The sequence below is a fragment of the Octodon degus genome, unplaced genomic scaffold (genome assembly GCF_000260255.1).
Source record: "Octodon degus isolate 3935 unplaced genomic scaffold, OctDeg1.0 scaffold00037, whole genome shotgun sequence".
Lineage (NCBI taxonomy): Eukaryota > Metazoa > Chordata > Mammalia > Rodentia > Octodontidae > Octodon > Octodon degus.
This window is the reverse complement of record NW_004524613.1, coordinates 7591427-7594367: the sequence shown is the minus strand read 5'-3', so window position 1 is coordinate 7594367 and position 2941 is coordinate 7591427. Positions and strand designations below refer to the sequence as shown.

Here is a 2941-nt window from a genome sequence, read left to right as displayed (position 1 = left end):
GTTTTTGATAAAACCAAGCATAAGGGTAGTTGAAGCAGTGTATGCCAGTAATTGTAGCTGCTTGGGAAGCTGAGACAAATTTAAGGCCAGTTTGAGTAATTTAGCAAGATCCTATCTCAAAGTAAAAATTGGGCCAGGAATATAGCTCAGCAACACAATGCCTGCCTAGCAAGCACAAGGTTCTGAGTTTAATCCCTGGTACCGCAAAAAAGAAAAGAAAAGAAAAAAAAAGTTTCTGTGTTCAATATCCAATACCACAAAAACAAATGTTTTTAAATATTTTAAAATTAATACACAGATAAGAACCAGAAGGTCCTGAGTTCCTTTTTTCTTGATAGGATATAGTCTCCCAAGGACTCTCAAATCAGATGATACACTTTTTCTTTATATTTTTCTTTTTCTTTTTTGAGGGGGAACCAGGGATTGAACAGATGATACACTTTTTATGAATGATGTTTATGAGGTCCCAAGATCTCATGTATATCTTTCCAAAGGTTACACTGCCAGCAAAAGAAAAGAGGTAGATTTTTCTCCCCTAGTAGTAGGAATTGAACCTAGGGCTTCAAGTATTATAGTTAGTTTTCCATGGCTGAGTTATTTCTCTAGCCCTTTTTATTTTATTTTTGAGAGAGTCTCACTGAGTTGTCCAGGATGGCCTTAAATTTTTTACAATTCTCCTGTCTCAGACTCCTGGATAGCTGGGATTATAGGTGTGCACCACTGAATGTTAAGTCTTTATAGATTCCAGACTTACACCAGCTTTCCCTCAACAAGTGTACTCATCAAAAACCATTGGTGAACATAAGTAAAATTAGAAAATCAACAAAGAGCCAAAAAAATACTCCAATTAAAAAAAAAAAATAGAATAGAAAAACATGATGGAAAACCTGCCAGTGAACACAGGAAAGGCTATTCTATGTCAAAGGTAATTTTTGTGTTTTTTTTTTTTTTTTTTTTTTGTTCTTGATTTTAGCCAAAAGACTGAGAAGTGATTACTAGTAATTTGTAGAATACTAATTTTTGGAAAAGATGTAAAAAATTAATAATAAATAAAAAGGGTACCAGTTGGCTTAAAAATGGACAACCTTTTGACTTACAAATATTTCATTTATAGAAATTATGTATTTAGTTAAATCATTGTCCAAGCACTGTTTATATGTGATAAAAACAACCCAAGTACTCGTATTCATCTATTATGACAGTAGCAAATAATAGTAATGGCTAAGATTTACTCAGTATTTACATTAAGTGAACTACTGTTCTATGCAATCTAGATTTTTAAGATTAACTTTAAAAATTTATTTATTTTTGCAGTACTGAGGATTGAACCCAGAGCTTTCACATTGAACTACATCCTAGCTCATTTTTTATTTTGAGATAGTGTCTAAGTTGTTTATTTATTTGTTTATTTCTTTTGTGGCACTGGTAATAAACCCTAGGCCCTGTACATGTTAAACACACACTCTACCGCTGAGCTACATCCCAGTCTCCTACAGGTTTATCTTGTAAAAGTTTTACAACAATTCTGTGACATGGGGCCAAATATATCAATTTTAGAGGTAAAGAAAGTAAGGCCCAGAAAAAAATGATTATAAGTATCCCGATATATCTTTATTGTAGCATACAAAAATAGCTACTAAAAGTATGTAGAGGGTTGGGGAGATGGCTCAGTAGAATAAGCACTTCCCTGGCAAGCGGAAAGGTCTGAGTTCAATCCCTGGTTCCGCAAAAAAAAAAAAAAAAAATGTGTAGAGTTTAATAATTGATAAGAGGGGCTGGGGAGATGGCTTAGTGGAATAAGCGCTTCCCTGGCAAGCGCAAAGGCCTAAGTTCAAGCCCTGGTTTCGCAAAACAAAACAAAACAAAAATAATTGATAAGAAAGATGTTTATGACAATAGGTGGAAAAATAGATTATAAGACAGTCTCATTTATGTAAAACTGTATAATTATGTAAATAAATGTATTATCTAGAATATTAACAGTGGTTTCCAGGGTCCGCCAGATAGCTCAGTGGACTAAAGTGCCTGCTTAGTCAGAGCACGGTGGCCTGGATTCCGTCCCAGCATGCAGTGCTGGCCCCGCCCCTGGGGTGCACTGAGATGGCCATTGAGACTGGGTGAGGTGGCGCACGCACCTGTCATCCCAGCCCTTGGGAGGCTGAAAACAGGAGAATTGCTATGAGTCCGATCTATGTAGTGACACCCTGTAAATGCTGTAGACCCTGTACTAACTACATTAAAAAAAAAAAAAAAAGCAAAAAACATTGGTTTCCAGCTAGGAGAATATTAAGTAAGTTGATATTTTATGCTTATTTTTCATGTTATTTGGGCTTTTACTTTTTTGTGTGTGGGGGGTAGTGGGTACTGGGACTATAAACCAGGCAGGCTCTGCATCACTGAGCTATATCCCTGGTCCCTGTTTGGGCTTTTATACCGAATAACTTTTTCTGTTTTTGAGAGATGATTTTTATATTTATTTTAATTTTAAAGAGAATTAAAAAATAGAAATAATACAGAATTTCAAAAAACAAGACAACAGGAATTCAGTGGTTGTACTGCATATTGTTGTCTTCAAAGTAGTTGTTCAGGTTACCAGATGTAAGCATGCAAAACTGGTCAAAAGCATTAACTGTTCCTTTCGGTAAACCAATAAAAATTAGTAGTACAATTATCTTAGCTAGATAATTAGCTTATCTTGTGTGTGTATATATGTATTTCTTTTCTCTTTCTTTTTACCTTTCCCTCATCTCAGTTATTCTTTTTTTTTTTTGGCGGAACCGGGGATTGAACTCAGACCCTTGTGCTTGCCAGGGAAACGCTTATTCCACTGAGCCATCTCTCAGTTATTCTTTTTTATTGAGCGGTTTCTTTCCTTTTCACAATATCTATTGTACCTTTCAGATCTTATTTACTCTTTCAGATTCTTACACATAGGGGGACA

The 2941-nt window shown here is 35.2% G+C and overlaps 1 protein-coding gene across 1 annotated transcript in view; it reads left to right on the top strand.

Moving 5' to 3' along the window:
* Positions 1 to 2941, top strand: part of Samhd1 (SAM and HD domain containing deoxynucleoside triphosphate triphosphohydrolase 1) — a 73107-nt gene that overhangs the window by 3024 nt on the left and 67142 nt on the right. The window lies entirely within an intron of this gene.